Source organism: Zootermopsis nevadensis, unplaced genomic scaffold (assembly GCF_977971745.1).
Source record: "Zootermopsis nevadensis isolate Lab colony 2312 unplaced genomic scaffold, Znev_1.0 Znev_ptg000008l, whole genome shotgun sequence".
In the NCBI taxonomy this organism is placed as follows: Eukaryota; Metazoa; Arthropoda; class Insecta; order Blattodea; family Termopsidae; genus Zootermopsis; species Zootermopsis nevadensis.
Genome location: NW_028259140.1, coordinates 11,217,811 through 11,242,875, shown reverse-complemented (window position 1 = coordinate 11,242,875; position 25,065 = coordinate 11,217,811). Strand labels below are relative to the sequence as shown.

The window sequence follows — 25,065 nt, the reverse complement described above, 5'->3', positions numbered from 1 at the left end:
GCATCAAAATAAAAAACAGTCGTCTCAGAAAGAGCTGAAACGATCAAACCGTGGAGGAGCAGAGCAGAACTGGTGAGCCATGCTGTAACTGTTACCTAAACTGAAATAAAAGGCGAAGACTAGAAAGAGTTACAAGAACACGTCAATTTTTTCTTTTCGATAATGAGAAATACACGAGTCGCCCTGATGATGGAGGCAGCAAGGACCTGTGAAACGTCGGTAAGCTGTTACCAGACTACACGGCGCAACAACCCGGAAGACAAACATCTTCAGAGTCACCGTCGTAAAAACCTCAAATCCTACTTTTGTTTAACAGGGAAAGTTCTTGGTATTTTCTTTGTTGTGTTTTGTATTTTGGTCTATCCTGTGTTCTCTGGCCGTAATCACGAGGTCCTCGCCAAAAGGTATTTTAGAAGTGATGATAATTTATTACTCATCAGCTGTGCGGCCAATCCGTGAAGCCACTCATTTCAGTAAACCAATGTCTCTTGTGTTTAACACATTTTCACCCAAAGTCAAATTCGTTCAGTTCATTGTTTCCTTTTCTCTGGATTAGGCTCGATCTCTCGAATGATTTCTTCCTGCTCGTCGCTGTGGAACGATTTGCAGTTTTCTGTCGCTTTGCCATTCTGCTCAGTTTCATGCAGTAAAAAACAGTATCTGGTGCGTACTTTCTGTTGGGAACGATGTCTTCTGGCAAGGAGCTTATCTCTGAGCACATTAACCCATTAACACTTGATCTCACATTTGCTGATTTACTTTTATTCATGTGAAAAATGAAAGGAAATCAGAATGTTGTGTTAGGTTATGTTCAGTTAGGTTAGGTTAAGTTCAAGTTCAGTGTTTCTGTGATACTGTGCCTTGTTGGACTACTTTTATTGAGTCCAAGGGCTGTAACATAAGTTTCCTGTGATGAGGTAATTCTGGCTTAACATTTCCAGTTAGTTAACTAGCATTCAGAAACTACTGCAATTTAGAATTATTTCTTTGACATAATAATTCTGAACACACTTCGTAACATATAACCCCACAACTTCTTATCCTAATAACAGTTTGACATTCCTTCTGTGTAAAAATTTGAACGATTACCGGTTACCTTGTTTCCAGTAATTTTTTTTACGTTCCCTTCGAATTCTTAGAGAAAGTTGGAAATCTGGATACGCGGATGCAAACCTTAGTTTAGGCCCAACTTCCTTAAGGAAATACAGGCTTAAGTCAGTGTGCATGTCCCTCCTAATAACTTTTCGACCAACTGACAGATTTTCATGTAACTTGACAAGAACAAGCCCTTTGAGATATATCTCAACTTCTGTACGTTTCAATTTACTGCCATCATCATGGTCATGGAATTTTTGTGTTGTAGACTAATGAAGCTTTCTTAACTACCTCAGCGGAGTAGAGTCCTTTTTCAGAAGTTAATAATGCCCTCAGCTAGTCTAGAAACTACTCACATTTTAAAGAACACGGAGATTCATTATCGTGTTTACTGCACCGGTCTCTATTCTGAGCCAGATATATCTAATCCATGCCCAAAACTCGATTTCTCTAAGATTTATTTTAATATTATTCTTCCACATACATCAGAGTTTTCCGAGTTGATCTCTTCCCTTCAGGATTTGCAAACTAAAATTTTGTATGTATTTCTCATATCTGATGTGCGTAGTAAATGTCCGCTCATCTCGTTTTACTTTGTTCTTAATTTTCTCGTGAACCAATTTCTGATCTTCATCGTGGTTCCTAAATATTTGAACATTGCCACATTCCTATGGATTTTTTAGCAACCTTTGTACAATAATTCCGTCCTGCATATTAGTGGTGCTGAGACGAATATGTACTAACTTTTCTCCACCTTAACATCTAGACCAGGGGTCGGCAAACTACGGCCCGTGGGCCAAATCCGGCCCGCCGCCTATTTTTGTACGGCCCGCGAGGTAAGAATGGATTTTACATATTTAAATTCTTTGAAATTTCAAACTGCTTTGTGCATTTCCCATGCTGTCAAAAATTAAAAGAAGTGAAATCTCCATTCCCGCACAAATTTGCAGCGGATATATTTTCTGAACTCAAAATACAGTTCCAGCAGCGTTTTTCGGATCTTGATGCAAGTGCAGAAGACATTTCCATATTTCAAAATCCATTTGACTGTACAATTGAGAAGCTTCCACCTAACCTTCAATTGGAAGTAAATTAATCTGCAGTGTGATCACAAGCTTAAAAGCAAATTTCAAGAGAAGAATCTAACAGAATTCCATAAATGTCTTCCAAGCGATGAATACGGTCAATTAAGATCATATGCTCGGGGATTTATATCTGTATTTGGCAGCACCTACCTGTGTGAAAAGACAATTTCAAAGATGAAATATGTAAAATCTCAATACAGGTCAGCATTTACGGATAAACATTTACAATCAATTTTGATGATAGGGAGTACTGAATTTAAACCTCAGTTTGGTGAAATGTTATCTCATAACAGGCAATTCCATTCTTCTCATTAGTAGAGCTGTATTTCAAACAATTGTAGTCTACTTAATATTATTACGTTACATTTTGTTCAATAAATATGATAAAACTTGGTTTGTTCTTGTTACATAAGTAGGCTTATCTATATAAATATCTTCGAGCTTGCCTCTTGGCCCGCAGCTCCTAAAATATTTGCTATATGGCCCTTTAGAAAAAATGTTTGCCGACCCCTGATCTAGACCAACTTCATCACTATCAGAGCTGATATATTTTACAAGGTGTTCTTATAAAGAGAAAAAGTTTATGCTTTCTTTTTACAAAATTACAAAAATAATATTGTGGATAATAAATTCTTCTTGGGCAACAGGCCGTGTAAGGTAGTTTAATGCAGAAAACACCAACGTTTCAAGTAAAATCTTTATCCTCATTCTCAGGGTACTGTGGTCAGATCATAAATCAGTAAGAATGTGGCTTTGCGAATCTCATTTTCCACTTTCGTAAAAAATCATAAAAATACTCACAACTTCTGCATGGAGCATTTTTATGTGTTGACAAAAACAAACATAGCGACATAAGAAATATTTCACACTTTTTGGGACAAATTTAAAGTCCATAATTGGAATCTGAACACGAATTAAAATTTTACAGATAAATTAATATTCACGTTCATAAACTTTAAATTATGGATCGTAGTAACCTCACGATGCATTTGAAGTAAATTATATCGGTCAACTTATTTGGGCCCCTAGGTAGTCGGGAATCAAGCTGCGCTCTGTGAGGTCTTTACGCGTGAATTTTAAAGTGTACTAAAAAACATAAATATTAAGGAATACATTAATTGAATTGATCGTACAAAAATAAGGGAAAATTTTTCGAAATAAACTCTGTGATGACGGATATTAGTGACAATCGTGTGTGTGATATCGACACTTTGTCTAGTGTTAGGCCATGTTAATATCTCACATGGCTGCCAACTGCAACGTATTTAATTGCTTTCTCAAAAGTTCCTTGTAGGCTTAAGTTAGGCAAACCTGACAGATTCGTCATATTTAAAGTCAGTGGTGCTCATATCTGAGTTGTGTTCAGCTCAGAATAATGTATTTTTTTCTTGTTCGGCTGCTTTCAAAAGTAACTACATATTAAATTATATAAAACTAATTGTATGTCTTCTCTTACATGAATGCAAGACCTTCGCTCTAAATCAGATGGAAGAAAACACGGCTTTTCAGACTGAAGTCCTGAAAAGTCTACATGGATCTAAAATAGCGAGAACTTGACTGCATTAATGACGTCATAAATTCTGTTTACCTACAAGGTCTGTTGACTGATTATTGGGCTGTTATAGCGGTCGCAGTAGCTTTTGGCCGGTGGAATATTCAAGGGGAAGGCTGGGAGTGAGTCACTTGTACGATAGTGTAACGTTTCGTCTGCCACCAGGAAGGACGAAGAACTTATCGGACTGAACGCCCAAACAAAAGAAATACACTGACCGTGCCACCTCAAGTACACAGAGTAGCTCTTCCTAAAATCTGTAGTTGGATTCATCTTCTAGCACCTGATCAATTTTAGCTGAAGAAAAGAAATTATGAACATCCTCGTCATGTATGAGGTTTTCACGGCTCTGAGTACGAAGCTGGCTGCCTTCTGGGTTGTAGAACATTGCAGTCTGGTAAACGTTTACCGAAGTTACAAAGGTCCTTGCTGCCTCCATCATCGGGGTGATCTACCAGACTATACGGCTCTACAACCCAGAAGACAATCATCTTTGTATCCGATTACTTATTTATTACTTAATCTCCCTCAAGTCCAAATTGTCTTCTTACTACTCAGATGCTAATAACCGCCATCAAAACCTGTGGTCCGCCTAGGGTGAGCGAGACCTTCACAACTACATTAAACAACAGTTAAAATTATATGTCTGTATATTTGAATCTTCAGATTCTTTAACGGGGCAAGGGTAAATATAACATTACTAACTGCACAGTGGCCGCGCGGTCTGAGGCGTTGGCCTTGTGCCGCTTGGTCGCTGGGACCGTGAGTTCGAATCCCACTCAAGCCATGGATGTCTGTGTTGTGCTGTCCTGTGTACAAGTAGAGGCCTTGCGACGGGCCGATCCCTCGTCGAAGGAGTCCTACCAAAATGTCTATAGATCAAGCCAACGAAAAGTTGGGACCCGCAGTGCTCAGGCACTTGAAGAACGGGTCGTTCCCAGTATCCCTAGAACTAACTGCACAGTACTATGACCGTCTGAATTCAATATTTTAATTTCGTCAACAGAATAATTTTTTTTCCTTTATCGTCGTTCCAAAACACTTTTTCACAATTTCAACTAAGTTACTGTACATATTTATTTTTTATTTTGCCCTGTAATAACAAAAATAATAATAACAACTGTACCTTAAGCCACGCCCAGGGTATCTCCAAGTTGCGATAAATAAATCCACTTTTTGCTATTTTCTTGACGAGCAGGTTTCCGACACACTGCAAGGGGGGTTGCTGCAACAACAAGGCAGCAAATAAAACAACTGCCAAGCCAAGGAGCACAACGCCACGTCAGATGGTCCCACCGAAAGCAAAGCCGAGGGAGAGAGGTTTGGTTTGCCGTGACGTCACTTCTGGGAGATACATGGCAGCCCCGTGTTCCTATTGGTCCGAAAACTACTTCACACCCCTCCTCTTTTTAAGCACATTCACCCCTCTCGCTGCGGTTATAAGAACGTATTTTATCAGTCCCCACCGCAACCCTTATACATACATATTTTACGACAAAAAGGGAGAAAAATACCGGTAGTGTACCATCCTTATGGAACCCCATTTTTTAATTAGCGTAAATGCTGGTTAATAGGCCTACTGTAAGATACGAGTATGTTGATACGTGGAGCTGGGCGGAGGGGTTTGAGTACGCGGGGGAGGGGGTATCTGTACATTTCCCTTAGGCTGACAGCGACACAAGACGCATCACGCTAAAATAATGGAGAGTCTAAAGTAAGGTGGGCAAACAGCGATCCGGGAGACATGTTAAGGTTGAGGGTTGTACGCGTGCGAATATGCTCCATTAATTTTGAATTATACAGAATCAAAAAATAGGAGAATACACGTAGTTATGAAGTGACAGGGGTTGGAAGAAATTACTGAAAGATATGTGAAAGACCGAGATAAAAAGGGGTGGATAATGATAAGGGAAGAGAATCATAAAATTAAGATTTTTTATTCTTAGATTAATTATCGCCTATTTTTATATCAACCACCAAGCACGTAATTTGTAAACCTACAATTCATTACTTGGTTGCTTCGAAAATCAATATTAAATGTGACATTTTAAAATTTCAACTACAGTTTAGGGAAATAAGTTTCGATAATAAGAACGAGGAAGAAGAATTCCAGATGGACTTTTGTCTGAGCCGAAACTACGACTCAAAATCAACACTGAATTCGAGATTTCAGGCTATCGCTGCGGTGAACATGTCGATATTTGTCTGTTGAGTAGTAACGTCATGTGGACTTGTTGGAAGATACCAACATTTCGTAAAAGAAACGTACCGTCTACATATTCAGGGCTGGAGACAGAAATGGACACTGAATATCTTTAACAATTGAACAATTAGTTGGCACGACCCACTGGAGCCAGTCATATTTGCCTCAGTCAAGCTTATTAACTGTTAAGGAATTGAAATTTCTTGTACCACTTTACAGAGAGTGATAGTCTCATATCTTGTTATGACAAATATCCACAGGATACAAACTGTAGTAAAACATTTTAATGCATGTAAATGTTTTAACTAGCCTATAGTGTAATTATAGACCTATATGTGTTGTAACAAATATATCTAACTGTATACAAATTAACAAATACATTAATCCAATACAACATAGCATAGAAGTAAGGTTAAGTGTCCGTCTACACAACAATTATTGGTTATAGTTTCAATATTTATTAAGAGACCACATGCAGACGAACATTCAATCTAACTTTCAACACAAAACAGGATGCAGCCCTTAAAAAATAGCATATAATAAATTTGCTAATAACAACATTAATTTAAGCCACTGTAAAAATTACAGCGTAAATAATTACATTTCGAATAGTTTTGATATGTCAAAGGATTGGAGCTCTGTATTGGATTTACGATAAAGGGACACTTTGTTGTCGAAACATATCGCTAAGAAAGGTTAAAATATAATTAGTATCAACTGATAATTCCTCATGTAGACGGTTACAACGCGTAAGGTTAATGGCATCTATCTCTAAATGGGACAGCTTACCTAAGAACATGTATTTCCCAATTTCGTTCGATGCTAGATAGCATTTGCAGTTGTTACAGCGGCGTTTAACAGCATATAAATAGAACCAAGCAGAAGAATATAAGTTATTTGATATTCCAACTACAAAGACTGGAGTATGACCACACCTTCGTTTCGGGAGTACACTAGGGTAGACGCAAAACACTAACTAAAGCACAGAACCGAGCAAATGGATGTCACAACCCTAAGATCTAACAGTTTCCAAAATAAATATAGCGCATAACAGAGACTGTTTGTTTCCCATTATTTTTCAACGACACAAAACTGAAATTATGACAAGCGAATGGAAAATTCTGACAACCAGTCTTTTAATTGCATCCCTCTATGAAAACAGAAGCGGAAGGTGTTGACAGAAAGATATATTTTTGTTCAAAAGGTTTCAGAATCTACACTGTAGTAGGCTATCCAGTTAGGAAAAGTGAGTTTTCCACGCCCAGATACACCCCCAATAGTTCTGTTCGTTCCAAAGCATCTCGTTTCATCTCAAACTCACCCCTGCCCATGTTTGGTGTGAATACTAAATATCACGTCCGCCCTTGTTAATGTAGACCTAGAAACGATAGTCATTCAGCAGAGAATAGATTTTTAAAAAAATAAATCCATCTCTCATACTTTTTTCCGTTGCTACGATTGAGACAGATGAAGCCGATCCTCATGAGTGCGCACGGTCCAATGTGCCTGCAAATGTAAGCCTCTCGAAAGCCGCTGTATATCGATGTCTTTCTTTAGAGAATCCTAATAAACAGCAGATGCCATGTTTTTAATCAGGCTGAAGCGTCAAGAAGACACCACAATTACCAAGCTCAGTTCAAACATGAAAACTTGAACAATTATTTATAAGAAATATCGTGGCCGATGTAAGATGGAATATGACATCACGGAAAGCGAGGTCGTGTAGTCTGGTAGAAGTGGAGCAAGGTCTTCTGAAACGTCGGTAAACTTATACCAGACTACACGGCGCAACAACCCAGAAGACAGCCATCTTCAGACTCACCGACGTGAAAACCTCAAATCCTAGTATGTAATCCTGTGTCAAATCATTACAGCATGAACATTCGTGTGACACAGAGGTGAAATTCCATTCAATCCCACCTTGGGCAGTTCTTTGAAGTAAATTGAGATTAGCAGTTTCGAACAAATAAGTTTTATGTTCAAAGTTCAGCTGTGAGTTCCATACTTTCTCGAAAGAGACCGGTAATCTCAATGACTTTTCTGCGTTCATACCAGAAATGTCAAGAAATTTGAAGATTTCTGTCTTCTGGGTTGTTGCGTCGTGTAGTCTGGTCGATGTTTACCAACTTTTCTGAGGTCATACTGCCTCCGTCATCAGGACGATGAAATGATAGTTCTGTATGGGTGTGAAACTTGGTCTCCGACACTATGGGAGGATCGTAGACTGAGGTTGTTTCAGAAAAGGGTGCTGAGGAGATTATTTGTCTGTCCATGTTCTCAGTAATGATTCTAGATAACAGAATGTTCTTTTATAAAATTGCTTCTATAATTAGGATGCTTACAGGAGTACATTTAAAGAAGATAAACAACAAATAGCATAAATGAAAGGGGAAAAATCACCTGCCGTTGAATATCAGCTGGCCTTTTCCACTATGTTAAAGATAGAATACAATCTCTAGACCTACTTTGATTATCTTAAATCAACTTATGTCACGTCGTGTCCCGTTGCTCGGCTGTTGTCTCATTCGTAAATTCATTTTGTTAACTACACACACATTTTATGTGAAATTCATTCCTTTATGAAACAACTTTTTCCCATACAAAGCGAGTTAAAGTTATTTTATAAACCAAACCCTTAAAATTTCTTCCTTATTTCTGTTTAAAATGTCGTGTTAAATTTATCCTCTCGTTAAACTGAGACATCTCACGCGCTCTAAAATGTTGGTAGTATGGCACCATTCCATAATAATTAAAATTCCTATGTTGGCCTGCGTAGAGTGTAAGGAAAATAATAAGTCCAGTGTTCTCCTTTGCTCCAGGGGTCGGCAATCTTTTCATTACCGCGGGCCGCATTGTCTATTTGTTGCTTTGTCGAGGCACGCAGGGGCCGTAAGCGAACCTGTATTTGCCCAACTTTAAGATTGAAGCTGTAACGACATTTTTAGTTAGATTTCAAACAGTTCTGATTTGAAGTCACGGTTAATTTTCTAAAAATTCAGTTATTAATGCCGCAGTAATTTTCGTATTGTTTTTATTAAATTTCATATGACTTGAACAGAAAAATATACCATCGCACATAAACAATTTCATCGTTACAGGCCTACATTTACAAAACCGTTATTTGTTTCATTAATTTTAAGCGACTGTTCGCCCTTCACATTACATAATATATTGTTTTATTTATATTCGTGTTCCTCATAGGCAAAGATTCCCTGATGGCACTGACGAATTCCCAAATCATATAGCATATCGCGTTTAGAGGTTGCTAGGGTCAAATGCGGCCCGCGGGCCACAAGTTCATACCTTATCCTGCACCAATACACTGCGGTTTCAGGGCAACGGGACAGCCGTTGGCTTGTACACGTTTGGTCATCGTACACCCACGTAGTTCTACCTGAGAACACTGGACCTAGTTAGCACACGAGTGTTAATATGACCCTATATGTGTTGATCACATGGAAGGTAGCATACGTGGGCGGGACTTCTTGCAATATACACGTAAGTAGTTAGTAAATGAATAAATAAATAACGCTCAGGGCACAATAATCGAAATGGGCTTAGGGAAGGGGAAAGGACCTCGGCTTCTCGGCAAATACGTACTGCGGATTCACGTCTGTTGACATCAACGGCTTCAGATCACTCTGCTTTGTGCAGCCAATTATTTTGAACCACGAGCGAAGCTACAAGTTTACTTATTTGAGATAATCTAACTTTATTTACCTTGTTTTTAAGTGTGTTTGTAAAACGGGTAAGGAGTAAAAGTTTAGTAATAGTAATAATCTATATTTTAAGTTTATTTACCACATTTCGTATGCAAATAATTCATTATTTAATATGTAGCTGTGTCCATTGCTAGGATATTTCTAATATGTACTGTTAAGATTCAATTTTCAGATGGTCAGAGGAGAGAAAAGGAGAAATGGAACCAGCCCACAATACAGTCTACTATTGAAGCCGTGACGAATAAATAAATGGGATTTGTGAAGATGTCAAATATTTTCAATGTCTCTCGATCGAATCTTAAAAATTATGTTAATCGCAATACAAAGCATGTAGATAACCTCTAGAAAATGATTCTGCGAAGGAAAAATGTGTTACAGTAGCATGTAAAATGTTCAGCACTCTGGTAATGGAATACGATTTTATGGTTCGCATTCTTCTGATTCCAGACAGTTGACATTTCAGCTAGCCTTCTAGAACATATTATAACACTTATTTCCAGTCGAAAATGTCATACCTAGCAGAAAATATTTAAGAAATTTCATTGTCCATATTGCATTTCTTTCGTTCCATAGGCCAAAATCCGTGTCTATGGGAAGAGTGATAGGGTTCAATAGAGGAAAGTTGACCCTAGTCTTCAACTTTATGAGGCCAGAACTGGACAAAGTTTAAATCTGGTCCATTTCAAGTATTTATCAGGCGTAATTACTGTCCAGCACAAGCCCAATGTCGCAATTAGTATGAAGTGCAAAAAGCAAAGTTTCGAACCTGACAACGGCAGAAATAGGTTAACCGGTCACTCTTTCGATGTGTTTGCGTAACGCAACTCATTATGTTTCCCAGGGAAAACATGAACCTCAACTCAATAGATGTTTACCCTCCTGGGACTATCAGCCTGTCACACATCGGGTTTCATCCACTTGCAAATTTTCACCATTGGCTTCAGAACTTCATTAAGATGTATGAAGAAATATCCTTGTTCTTCAATGACTGCATATGAAGTGTGAAGCAGAGAGAAATGGAAAATGTCCTCGATGGTTTAAAAGATTGTGGCGTCTTTCTGCTGAATCCCTACATCTTCAGAGACCACGACTTTGTACCTCATGTCACAAGATGGTGGCAAAGAAAATGGATCTATTATTGGAACTCCTGACAGAAAAGCAGCATCCTAAATCCAAAAATCGCCTCCATCCGAAAGCCAGGTCAGCCCATTTCAAATAATTCCACCGCCAGCCATGCCAGCTAATCAAGCGCATATCATGAACTGTCATGAATATTAGATCAAAGCCTTCGAATTTAAAATTATAAATAGACTAAATATTCGTGATAGTTTCTGGAAACTTAGCTGAGCGTTCTGTCTCCCGGGATAAACGCTATCGCACAAATAGTTTCGAGTACCCTCGCTGAAGTTTCTGAATGGGACCCTACAATCTCAGCCCTTCCCGGCAGTTACCCTGATATGGGACCACGATTCGTTGTTGGCAATTCAGTCGTTAGCTGAGCCATAAGTGCGTTTGTACGACCAAGAGGAAGAAATAGTGTTTAAACTTCAAGTGCAGAATAAGTAGTGAGTCTACCAAATCATAAAAGAACACTAACTTAAAATTGGAACAAGTCAAGACTTTCAAATTCAAAAAACAATCCGATCCAGGTAACATTCTCAAAAGCAAGTCACCGGTAACCTCAAGATATTTTGACGTTAGTGTATTCTTTAGACATTTAAGAAACATTTTAACAGCTTTTTGTTAGTCGTAAAATGTTGGAAAATAACATCATATTCAAAATTTCTCTCATGAATGAGCCACTTACCTGACTGTCTCATCCACAAGGGTGTTCATTTCCAGGTACCTCAAGAAGATTTCCTGTAACAGACCAACAGATAATAATGTATTTTCATGACTGTAGAGCGATTATGTTAATTTTATGATTCCGATATACTATCAACACCAGAGTAGCACGTGTTTAAATTTCGTTTCAACTGTCGGACGTAAACAATTTAAAACTTTACAATTCACTAAAACTTCTACAATATGACGTACAGTAGGCGTCATATCATTACACATATCCAGAGTAACTACTTTTCTCATTTCTTCATCGCGGATTGACAAGATGACGTTGAAATTGTTATCGGAGTCTGTTTCCAAGTTAATTATAAATTTGTCAGATATTCCATCAATCGTCGGTTACAGTGTAAGATGTTCTTAAAATTTTTTGACGTGCATGCAAGCGCTCCCCATTTCTCCATGCTCGCAAAACAAAGTTTTTTTCTTTCGCTGTTTTATTACGTGGTTACCTTCAAATATAAAATTCCTACCACAAAAAAGTCCTTTACTAGGGCTCATATGAGTTCGATAGGGTTTTACACCTATTTAAGTGTTATTGTCATTAGTACCATTTTTACACGTACACCTACGCCTCCCAAGTGACGTATTACTTTAAGGTTTTCAAGACTAAATGTTTGCAATTTGTGTATTTCTCATCTCCTTCAGAAATGCAAATTTCCATTCCCATTTGATTCCTTGATTTCATACGCCTAATAATGTCTGTCGAGGATTACAATTTCAGAAACTGCTTACAGGCTTCGGCCTTTGCAGTTTTATCTATTCCTGTCTCTTAGGCCTAAATAATCTGCTGAGGACAATCATCTGAATCACCCTACAATCCATGTTATTCCCTTAGCACGAGAGACGAATTTCACATCCACATGCAAGTACAAACAACATTACAGGCTTTTATGAAATTGACTGTCTTCTGGGTTGTTGTCTGATGGATATTTCATCATCATACTCGCTAACGTAAGAACCTGATATCTCACTATAGACATTTATATTTTTATGCTTACATTTTTCATTGGAGACGCGAAGACAGAAATATCCTTAAGTGAATGGCAGTTAGCGTAGGCATACATTCTCATAGGCTATATATATATATTATATATATATATAAAATATTTGCAAATCATTCCAAGTCCTACTCGCCATACTAAAAATTCACTCGCCTTTAAAATATCTTTTACGCCTATGTGGTTGCACATAAAGAGTAATCCTTTCGTTGTTATTTCAATTATTTAAATAAAGCAATTTTATTCCAAGAAGAAATTCTGTAGGTAGACTACATCAGAGACGAAGTTATTAGCAGTTTTGACGGACAGGCTAACGCCAGGGTTATAATACGTGTGTTTGCACAGGGAGGTAGATTTACGGGGACAGCAAAAATGAAATCTAAAAGAAAATGTTGGGCACTTATCCACGACAAAATCAAAATCGAGCATAGTAATTGGTGGTTCGCCGATCTCTTGCCATGTACCCTAGCGGATTGCTGATTCAGACGGTCCTCTATACACAGATAGCTTTCTGCAATGGAGACTAACAGGAAGAATATAAAGATAGAGTTTACTCAAATATGTCTTACGATTTACATTCAAAAGGACAGTTCATTCGCGACGCTTTTACACAACGCGGAAAAATGGTTTGTAGGCCTATGTGTCGACTGTCTTGACAGTTCGTTACATTGCTAACTCACAAATGGGTATTCTCGCAACATTCTTAAGAGTGACAGCAAATCTTTTATTCTTTCCGACTTGAGTGACGTCGGATTTTCAATAAGTGGAATTACATACCGCAGGAGTTTCTTTTCACTGACAGTTTTATCAGTAAAAGACGCCTACAGACTGCTATATAGGCCACTTTTACATTGAATAGTTCATATATCCACAAAAGCCATTGTCGAAAGAAAAATGATAGTATATGTAGGCCTAAAAGTTACAGGAGAGATGTGAAGTATGGCCATTTATTAGTAAAGAAGATAACAAGGCGAAAGTAAAATTATTCCTGGTGCGTAATTAAACACTAAGCTATGAAATCATATACAAAATGAAGCCCATTGACGGATAACACGTAGGTCTAAATGTAACATTTACAAAATACTGGCTGAGATGAAAGAAAGGCAATTTTATTTGTACCTACGAGGATTGAATATTGCACATAAGGGTCAATATGAATCAGAGCTACATTTTCAAATTACATTGACCGTTACGAAGCGACTGTATTTTAAAAGACGACATAATAAGGACATAACCAAGAGAATGAAAATTTAAATCTGAAAATACGTAGATTTAAAATGTCCATTTTCGCAAGATAATCGGCGAATGTCGCGACCAACTGACGTATTTCCAAAGTCTAAGGTTCAAATCTCTACCTGCAGAAGGGCTATGCTAACTGAAGGGTTTCGTATAAAAATAAGCATACAAGTAAAACTGTTTACACTATAAAGGACACTAATGTCAAACGCGTTTCGACCTCAAGAGGTCATCATCAGTGGCAAAAAGGGGACATTAATTCATATAATATGATCAAAAGAATATGGTTTTAAACAGATCATAAAGGTAAGTTCTTTACAAAACCATATTAAGTAAAACTTCACTGGATGTTGGTTTCACAGGAGTTGGTGTATTGTATTCTGCACTTAGCTATTAGTCCACTGGTCTGGTGGCCGTTGGTGTTCTACTGCGAGCCGTGGTTGCGTCGTAACTGGAAGGTCTCCACAGATGGAACACCACCGAATTCACATAGTTCGCTTAAGAACTCGAGAATACGAAGTACAGTTCATGACAATTCCAGCTAGCAGGTACGTGTATAAAATAATTCATTAATCTTATTTCATTAAACTAATTACTTATTTCTTTCACAGTTCACCGTTGCAGGCTTGTGGTATTTACATAGAAACCCCCCCCCCCCCACACACACACACACATTTTCTTCCAATCAAGACTCGGGATAAAAGATAATCATCAATTACTTTTTTCAAAATCATGAAGCACAATTAACGTTAACAGGCTGGGTGCACCAAAATTAAAAATTTTAAATTTCATATCAGAAAAAGTAGATTAGAGGTGAGAAGGTACTTTTAGGTCTTGGATTTTAAAATGTTATAGGTTTATATTAAGCTAATGGCATTAATATTGCATTCAAAATATATTTAAAAGTAAATTCCAGCCCTTTATTATCAAATTTACAGCAAAAAGGCTGTTATTATTACTGTTCAACATGATGAAATAAGGTGAAAATTAACTGAAAATAAAATAGTACAATTTCCATATTAAAACGAAAGAAATTTAATAAATAACCAATAAGGAATGAATAAATATGAGAATGAATAAGTTGAAACTCTTCAGTCGTGGTCAAGGTTTATCCATCATTCATCACATAACGTGAAACTCAAACCGAGGATCACTCATCGACTATTTCCCAGTAATACGGCGTTACCAACTACTTCAAAGGACGTTTATATCTTTCCTTCTAAGTGCCGAGGTACCGTATCCCCTTGCAGGATTCCGCCATATTAAACCACAAAAATTGTCGCCAATAACACGCCTTCTTAGAAATCAAGTCGGTTACAAATTTGATAAGTTTACTGAAAGTGAAAAGGAGGGAATAGGGCAAGAGTGGAATTCCAACATCACAAGGACGTCGTCGTCCTTCCTTTCTGTTTGGCTACGCACCAATCCCTCCTTGACTTGTGGAGAAGGCGGAGTTATTCCGTTGCTCTTGCACTTGCAAACAATATTTCTTTTCAACTGACCTCTTTGACACGTGCCCCGCGCATGTGGTTATGAACCTTAGATTTAGAGAGAAGACGTATCCATAAATTTTTCCCCAAACTTGTTATTTTCGGTCACAAGAGTCAAAAAAACGGAGATACGTCACATCCTGTCCGGGAGATTGTGGCAGACAAAGTAACTTGCGCTTATTTGCAGACCGGGTCGGTGCATTAAGGTCAGACACGTGTCTCTTATTTCAGACGGGCCTACAGGTCAGAATGGGACCTTAAAGATAGAGCCACAACCAATTTAATTCACATTCCATTCGTTAGAAATAAATCTAGAAGACGAAACATTCATTATCAATTTGTAGCTTGGTTACAAATACATACTCATTATCAAATGTAAAACGCAAATTCAGAAAGCAAATGAAGAAAGCGATGGATCTCCTTAACATCTATGTAATATACAAAAATTACTCCGTACGTTCACACTTCTTTAGGATATTTTTCAGTTAACGTGAATATTTAAGGTTCTATTGATATCACAGAGAGTAAATACTAAATATTAATTGAGAAACAAATTTTGAGTTCAGTTCCACTGTTTCGGTACTTCAAGAATCAAAATACATTAAATCTCTACTAGAAATAAAAGAACAGATTTCCAGTAGGCTTAATTTATTTATAACATCTGATACTAATCTGTTCTTTTTAAAGACCATGAGAATTGATTTCCAGAAATGACTAAACTAGCAAAATTCAAGAAAAATTCTCTCTGTAAAACATAAATTCTTTAACAATGTTATTTCACTCACACTGTGTGAGGGCGTTGGTTGCTAAGTTCTAGTTTAATCTTTCTTTGTATAAAGAAGTCAGAGTCAGAAGGACGGCAGTTAATTTTACAACGTTGGTATGCCCACAACCCCAGAGGGTTTGGCGTTGCCCCCACAGAGTTCGTACCAAATTACGTTGGTAAGCAACACGTTGCTGGGGTCAACATTCTAGCCGTGCTGGGAGCAGTAACATCCACGCACTTGAAGGAATCCACATCAGCACTGCCAACACTTCGGCACAATCAACATCCTCAGCTAATTTAAATCTTCGACGGAGGAATTTCGACCATCTTGACTTAGAGTGACTCTCGGCAGACAAACTGTCTGAGTCTTCTCCACGTGCCTACTATCTTATGTATCTTTCAGTGTTGTTTAATGGCCACAACTAAAATCTCGACGTCATTTCTTCATTCACTACGATGACTAGAATCATTAGTCTGCGGAAGAACTGGATATTGTGCCTGTTTCCATGTTTTCTCACGGAATTTTCCTAACAGAAGACGGAAAATTAGGAAATATATGATTTGCTGAAACTTAAGGTTTTACTAATCGTATGTTTTAACACCTGTAAGTCAAAAACTCCACCTTGCGTTGAGAAATAAGAAATGTATACAATATTTTGAATGATAATTCTTCTAGGACGAATATGTTAAACTTGGATAAGAAAATGAGTTTTAATAATGCGGATTTGACTGAGTTGATTCAAGATACAATTTAGTGTCAAAATTTTGTTTGTCGAAATGATTAACTTTTAGTTCTATAACACCAGGGTATGGTTGTTTCTCTAAGCGGACATATTTTGAATCCAAACTTCATTATACCAGTACTAAAACAGGTTGCAATTATGATAATAAACAGATTAAGGAAAGACATAAATTACTCCTTTGAATTAAAGAAACATCATACATTATTTTTCTATCCGATTGTTGGTTCTTGATCAGATGGATCATTTATCAAACAAGGCCTGGATGTAATAAACCCTTTATAAGACATTGCATTTTCTATATCATGGTTATATTCATTGACGTGCAGTAGACCCTTCAGAATAAAATGTAAATGAATCTGATCTTTCGTCTTCGCTTTAAAACGTCAAAACGACGTCGATCCAGGCATATTGAATGAGATCTGAGGTTCTCTCGACCGTGAAGATGTCGATGGCAGTCTTCTGGGTTATAACGCCGTGGGGTCTTGTAGGTTGATGTCAACGTTTCGGAAGAATATAATGCATCCATTTTCAGATTTTCATATTTCAATAAATTCTATGGAAGCGTGCATAGGGAGCCGTTAAGTCGGAGAAGATCTATTCACGTGAAAGTGTCAAAATCTGAATTACTTATATGGCACTAAGAATAATTTAATGGGTCTTGAGACCTGTGTAAACCACGTTCCTCAGAAAATCAATTAGAAAAAGGTGATGTGCGGATACATCTTAATTAATGAACACCTGCGTCTTGTTTTGAAAGTACGAAAGTCGGCTGACTACTAACAGAAAATTTCGCCCTGATAATGGAGGCAGCAAGGACCTTTGAAACGTCTGTAAACTTCTACCAGACTACACGGCGCAACAACCCAGAAGACAGCAATCTACAGACTCACCGCCGTGAAAATTTCAAATCCTACACAAAAAATTTCCTCTTAACGTTTCATTTATGATAGGTGAAGAAACCCACAAAGGCTATATTTTATTTCAGTGTTTTGTGTGGTACGATGAAATCTGAATCAAAAGTTTTCCTTGTTTTTTTGAAAATCTGAGAGGTGCTGAAGTACCTTGCAAACTTTAACAGCACGCTCTACTGCTTGACTAATGGGGCTACAAAAACGTCTTCGAAACAATTTAACTTTGCGGTTTTGCAGCTTGAAAAAGTGCGAAAGCCTGACATCTGGTCTGTTTCTCCTGAAGGCAAATTACATACATTACATGTAAATAGAAGGACGTTTTGTCACGAAACCTGCACACGAAATGAGATTCGTGTTATTCGCTGTTTGCGAAGAGGAACAGATAACACATGCCTCATGGCGGCCTCCTCGAGCTTAAGGTAACGACCTCTAGAGTCTCACAACAATTTTGACTTCACATACTAAAATATGCACTTGCACAAGAGAGAAACGGCTAGTAATGTACATTCTTTGCATTTTGTTCTGATTCTACTGCAAATTTATAGAAAACAAATGTAAATACCGTTACTCACGACAAATTCTTTTATCAAGATCGTCATCAGCATCTACAGATATTACAACTGACGCCGATTTTGACTTAAAATTAAGTTAAAATCTACAGCCTGACACTGATTTTGGACGATCGATACATGTAATTGTAGAATATAATTATTGTTGATAAATCAAACAATTTGAGTCACGGAATACACATTCATTTTTCATTTTTAAATGGGGTATGCATTTGTTACTTAATCAATTGCTCAGACTAATCATTAAGATTCCATTATGACGCAACACAATCCAGTCCACGTTACTACAATCAGTTTATATGTCATCAGTTTTAATATTATCCTTCAATTTTGCAAGCAGTTTCTTACAAATTGTTTCCTCGTGATCAAAATTCGTCCAGTGAAACCATGCATATAAGAAGGCAAAATCAATGGGTCATTCCTATCCCGTATTTGGAAAAGCATCTAAAATTCAGAGCCGCGACAGACGTGTTCGCTGGGGGGTAGGAAAAACAAAGGCAGAACATCACGCGGCAGAGTGTGTTTACAAAACACGTGTTGCAGCATGCAGTTCCCATGCTTGTCACAAGTAAGTGTGTTTTTATGCAGTGTTATGTCTGCCCCTGGAGGCAACAAAAAAAGAAAGCCACGATAATGTCTGTGTAAAAGTGCATCGTTCTGAGGCAGTGCCTGCATCAGAGGCCACAATGTGTCATGATGCACGCAGTCTCCTCTGCTTGCCAGCTAACTTATCGACAGAGCTGATAGCTTTTACAGTCTTGAAACCACTAAATTTAGGTTATAATTATTGAAGTGACTTCCAAGATGTTTGATCTGAAACATTCACGGCGACAAAGGATAAAGGATTATTCTCGGGCTACCAGCCGTGTCAGGTGGCTTAATGAAGAACACACCAGCGTCTCGAGAACTATCTTCGTCGTCAGGACACTGAAGTCCTTGAGGACAAAGTACTGGTATCAAAAACAATATTACAAGAATATAAAAGCAGGAAGAAGAACTTGTGTATAAAAATCACAGAAAGACATTTGTTGATAGAGACTTTGTAAAGGAGTATCTTTAGCAAAAATCATTCTACCGAAATATAAACTTGCAATTCAAATAAACTATCTGCAATTATTTTTATCACCTTGAAAGTCAAGTTCTTAAATTTTGTTTTCTGTTCGGTAGATTTGGATTACAGCAGACCTGCAGATACCACAAGCACTGGTCACTTAACCATTTTCTTTCGTGGAGTTTGACAAAAACTATAAATTTTGGAAGAATTACCTGCTTTGTCCATCCTTAAGGACAGTACAAGGGCTGCTGATTTGTACACGCCTTTGCGAGGCACCAGTATCTTTTAAAAATTAGCAGTATGTCTACGTCCTTGCTGTGTTTGTTAACATAAAAGGAGTTTCAGCGATGATAACAAAGACGCAGAGGAATCTGGGGAAAATGACGTCATGACGATTCACTGTATAGTGCACCTAAAATATGTTTTACAAAATCCGTACTTGACTTTCAATATCTGATGACTGTAATTACCAAATATGAAATTTGTGTCCGGTCCCAAAGCAGTTCTGAAATGTGATCGGTGAATTAGAAGCTGTTATGTGATAATTTGGACTATTATTCTGAACTTCGGTGGGTAATTCTGAAGTGATGTTTTTTTTAGGAAAGAATTCCAAGATGTTATCGAATAAAAAAAGAAGCCTCTTCGTGAGATTAAGAATTAACAGTGGATGTGTGAAATCAAATTCCTTAGCGACATTACTGGACATTCGAACAAGCTTAATTGTCGTTTTAGAAACACAGACCAACTCATTTACACTTTTACAATTGCGTCAGAGATTTTCAGACGAAAATTTTCTTATAGGAAAACCAACCGAAAGTTAATAATACCTTTAAATTTCTAATTTAAGATAAGGTAAACTGAGAGGAGTGTGTTGTTCGAAGGAAAATTATAACTACTTCAGGACTTTAATTGAGGAATTTAATGATTGATTTTCCGACTTAAAGCAAATTCTATAATATTTTTTTCCTATGTAGATTTATGCCACATCAACGAACTTACAATTGGAATTATCATATTATCAGTGTCTCATCGTTAAAGGAAACGTCCTTGATTCATGATTTACTGATTTATGTTCAAAATATTCTGAAATCAAGGAACACGCTTTTTTATTCTGAAAATTTAACGGTGCTTGTCGCTGTAAGCAACAGTTAAGATTAATGAAGAACGGGAAATCGAGAAGAAAGATGTGTTTTATTAACGACAACACAGGCCGTACGAGTCGCAACAACTAAAATCAGACAACGGAAACAAAGGCTGTGTTAAATCTTGAGTAATGTGTGAACCTTTCTGCAATAGTAAGTTAGCAGAATTGTATTAAATTACCATAACATTTAAATAAATTGATGTAGTTGAAAAGGTTGAAATTCCTGCACTAAACTTAAAAGAATACAGGTAGGCTTGTAGTATCAGAATACGAAAATGGCGAACGGTGTGGTAGGCTGGACATATTAATCTGTTTTTGAATGGAAGGCGCATAACTAAGAGAGCGGATGAATGGGAGAATAAGTTTAAAAACATCTTAGGTGGATTCTGAGAGTAGAAAGTCAATTGAATTGAGTGGCGTATTATCGGCGTTCAGTCTTGAGGAACTTTAAACATAGATTTCAACTGATATTAAACTTTATAGTTATATGAGCAAAATATTTTGTTTTGAACATTCTATTTTTGTTAAGAGTATTAACTGACAAAGAACTTTATGAATGTTGCCAGAATGTTAGTATCGAAACTTAGGATTGTGATACCGGAGAGTTAAATTTAATAAGATTCTGTGACGAGGAATTTCATATAATTTCAACAACCTGAGTCCGACTGACATATGTCTACTCATATCATATGCCATGGCTTTGTTATCTCTCGCAGGCCGACAGCCTGGCAAAAAAGTTACGTGGGCGACACGCAAACTTTGTCCGATCATCGGCCAACATTAAAAAAAAATAGGAGCATATATATATTTTTTCCCCATTGAAAACCGATAAGTTTGACTTGAGACCAGCTAAAGTAGAAATTATAAAGTTTAACTTTATCAATTCAGACCAAAATGAAGTTTTTACAAAAAAGCTTAGTGTTAATCTTCCCCCCCCCCCCCAACCACAATACCTAATTTAACCGATATTTAGTAAGTAATTTTGAAGATGAAACATGCAAGCGAAAGTAAACAGCTGTCCTACGCGGAAGTTGACGGTTCCTGTTGTGCGTTCAGTTTGTGTACTTCGTGCAAAGACAGACAAATAGACCTACTCTGTTTTTATACATTTTCCACTAGAGTTGTTTACTAGAACTTAAAAATTGTCAGACAGTTAAAGTTTTTTAATGTATTCAGCTTCTGATAAATATTCGTAATAAAAGTGTAAAGTTAATATTAATTTTACAAGATCACTATATTGTTCGCCCTTGTATTTCAAAAAACTTAATTTTATATGCATTTTATGTGTACCACAATCATACTTGAGTATCGATATTGTTTTAGTAGCACACCAATGTCGGTACGTTAAATTCTGTGTATTTGGAACGCTGAAAGACAACACCTGGCCAAATATATGCGTCGCCCTACAAATTTCTGTTCTGGTTACATGTAACAAATTTAATTAAAATCTGACGAATCATTTATGAGTTCGAAGAGGCGACAGCAGACACTAACATTTGCCACTTTTCAACACAGACAGACCACTCAGTGCGGCTTAGAATATTTTCCATACAAGTTTTTATTATAATCCGTGCCCTAGAATGAGTTCCGTGGTTTGGCCAGTTACGGGTCCCTGCTAGACGTCTGGAATGCATACTGCTAATCACACCTCCCAGTGGCCTTGAACACTCCGCACATACAAAACGCGTCTGCGGACTGTCTAGCTTTTGTGCAAATGACTCGCCTGTTTAGCACGTCTGTAGCCATGTGTTCGCGTGACGTATCAATTGTTATACTTTGTAAATGCATAAAGTATTGATCGAGTAGAAGTCTTGCTTATAATTTGGGTATTAGCTGAACTTATTACGAACAGCCAGCATAAAAGTGCCTTTCACGGGCGCATTAGACGAACTTATAGGCATGACTTATCAAATCATTCAATAAACAGTACCAGTTCGAGCCTTACAAAGATCGACTGATCGATTAAATAAATACATACGGTAGTTTCTAAGCATGAATTCTTGTCCTTCGACTAAGAATATCATTAATTAAAAAGGTGGTTTTTATTCGTGCGTTGTCATAGGGCCTACTTCTAAGGTTTATTGTTTACCTTTTGGTAGGTTCTTTATTCAGTTCGTGATTAAAATTTTAAATGTGAAAATCGATTGTGGTATCTTGGGTTGTGACGCGATGTAAAGATGGAGACGTCACGTTCCTTCGAAACATTCGTAACCGTCAGAGGCCACACGTCAGCAACACTCAGCAACCTCGACTGAGATCTATAGCACCACAGGAACACCAAATCTCGTGTGAAAATAGTAATCATAACAAATAAGGAAAGTCATGCAAACACAGAAATAAATTAAGCCGGTCAGACAGTAAATTCTTGGTGATTAAGAAAGTGTATTATCAAAATCTGAGTGATGATTTTAACGTCAAGTTCATAAATCTATAGTAAAACCCCTTCATTTTTAACCAGGGTAATTAGCTTAACACACAACTGTATTTTTAAATTCTAAATTCGGGTTCGTTGTCCAATCATTTCTTGTGACTATCCAGTTATTTTAATTATTTTAGCAACCGTTTCCTCTAGTTTCCACTGCAACCGAATTACACTTTTAAAATCATGTAACAGAAATATTTAACATTGAATTTTAATTCCTCAGTTAGCTCTCTATACAACCAATCGAAATGCATGAATAGTAAAAAATCGTCTTAAAACCAGTGCCTAAAGAACAGGAGAAAGTTTTAAAACAAGACAGCATAAGGTAGGCATCATTGTGCCGATTTCCTATGCCGATGTAAGTATGAGAATTTTAACGATAATTCTTTTATATATTTCGACTGCTTAATTCGTTTGGATCTCTCATAAAACACTAACTCCAAAATGCTTTCATCTTAATTCGATCCAAATAATGTGAACAGAATTCTTTTGATGTTTTCGATATCATGGATTCACGAAAAAGAGACCCGAAACAGCCAATGAAAGAACACCAACACACACAAACATGTACGACGGATAACCATTACAACACACAGTTAAGTCCATAAAGACCGTTATTAGAGTCCGAGATCATACAAAGAAGACCAAAATGAAATTAAAAATAATTATACTTTAGGGGGATAGGCGTGTGGGAATGGACAGACTGACGTATGAACGACCGTAACGGTCGCAATGGAAGTCTGTCTGGCCACGCCTTGCTGAAAAATATACCTCAGGCTTCAGAACTAGACAGAAGTTCAAGTCGTGCAATTGAGTCCATAGTCAAACACATTTTTAGTGACTAGTAGAATCTCTATCAATTTCCTATAATTCTGAGTTCACCAACATGCCAAGTTGTATGCGGTTACGTAATCAAATAATGCCACCTTAAGGTTTTAAGTTACCCAAAATCGAGAAAATAAACAGTAAATAAACAGAATTGTCTAGTACGTTTAAAGCCGTCTTTTTGCTGCATAAAACAATTAGAAACCCGAAGTTAGCAGTTAAAATTCATTTAATATTAATTCGAAAGTGAATTTTGGTAACATTGGAAGGATCGCGGCGTGTTTACAATAATGTCATTTGGTGCCCGCAGAACTGCCAACGTATAAAACACCAAAACACAAAAAAAATCACGTTTTGAAGTTTATTAGTGAAGTATGTAATTGGTAAGCAAGATGTGTTATCTCTTAGCATCATGTAACACGCCTTTGGCGAACAAAATACTTAGAAGGTGACTGACATTTGACTGTAGACAATACGAAAAACCTGAAAATCAAAAATACGTTTTTCCTTAGCAGTCAGAGCCATAAATTATTCATAAACGTGCACAAACATAATGGAATGACGTTGTTGTGGGCAGAAATACAAATTTAGTTTCCCTAAAAAGGAAATGCTACGTAGATTCTTTACAGCAATAAACATGGCGTACTCTATGGAAGCTCCACAAATTCCCTATAAAATTATGATAATATAGCATTATCAAGGACAATAGACACTTAATAATATCCTAAGTTTATGTTCGTAAATTATAATAGCACCACTAACACGCAACGCGCTACGAACAAACGGCTGTTACAAAATTTCAATCGGTCTGCAGGCGTACCAACAATATTGTACAATTAAACGAAAAACTTAGGCACGTGTTTCTGCTGCATCTGCCAGCTGACATGAAAAAAACGCTCAAACTGACAAAATGGCGAAATTCAGATTAATGCAAGAATTATTATATCGGTACAGACAGCTAACGACCAGTCCACAGAACCCAAAAGAACACCATCATCTTCAACAGATAGGTTACAGTCACTAAATTACGTCAACTAACCATCAGTTTCAAGTTATAAATAATGCTCCATCGGCCTTAATTCAGGTAGATTTTGACTATGTTTGTTATCATCTTTATCTTGAGTTAATGAACTCATGTTAGGTTAGGATAGGTTACGTTCCGGAGCCATATCATGTCAATTAAGAACACCTGGTATAGTCTACTAATTAATATTCCTCATTTACCGCCCTTTCTTTATTTTTCTTTCTGTGCTCTCAACAATTTCAGTAGCACCACAAAACAGAATTTGCTTTTCTTCTTCTGCTCTGAGTATTGTTAGATTCATCTGCACACATGTCATTCCCCTCCTCATGTTTCATAATAAATCCCTGTAGAATTTGAGGTCCTTTCTGCCTCCAACATCAGGGC

General features: G+C 37.2%; 1 long non-coding RNA gene across 2 annotated transcripts in view; it reads right to left on the bottom strand.

Moving 5' to 3' along the window:
- LOC110830188 (uncharacterized) overlaps positions 1-25,065 on the bottom strand; it is a 296,733-nt gene that overhangs the window by 251,127 nt on the left and 20,541 nt on the right. For both annotated transcript variants that reach the window (XR_015534155.1, XR_015534154.1), the window contains exons 2-3: positions 11,465-11,517; positions 4,859-4,957 (exon numbers count right to left, since the gene is read on the bottom strand). This is a non-coding gene — a long non-coding RNA (uncharacterized LOC110830188). The remainder of the gene's footprint in view (positions 1-4,858; positions 4,958-11,464; positions 11,518-25,065) is intronic.